Raw genomic sequence first — 342 nt, forward strand, 5'->3', positions numbered from 1 at the left:
ATAATTAAACCAAATGTCAAAATAATTTAGATAAGATATTTTTTATTTTTGTTAAAATAAAAAAATAATTTTTATACTATTTTTTAATTTATTTTTTATACATTTCTTTTCTTTATGGTATAACTTTTAATAAAAAGGATAAAATATATACAAAAGAAGTATATACAAAATGTGCATATAACATTACTTTAGAAAAAAAATTAATACTTGCATAAAGTAATGGACCATTATTTAATTATACTTTCTCGAAAAGAAAGTATGAAGAACAAATATTGTATAGTCAATATTGTAGTCCATATTAAAAATAAAAATATCTAAGATTCAATAAAAAAATTTAGAATA

Source organism: Arachis duranensis, chromosome 6 (genome assembly GCF_000817695.3).
Source record: "Arachis duranensis cultivar V14167 chromosome 6, aradu.V14167.gnm2.J7QH, whole genome shotgun sequence".
In the NCBI taxonomy this organism is placed as follows: domain Eukaryota; kingdom Viridiplantae; phylum Streptophyta; class Magnoliopsida; order Fabales; family Fabaceae; genus Arachis; species Arachis duranensis.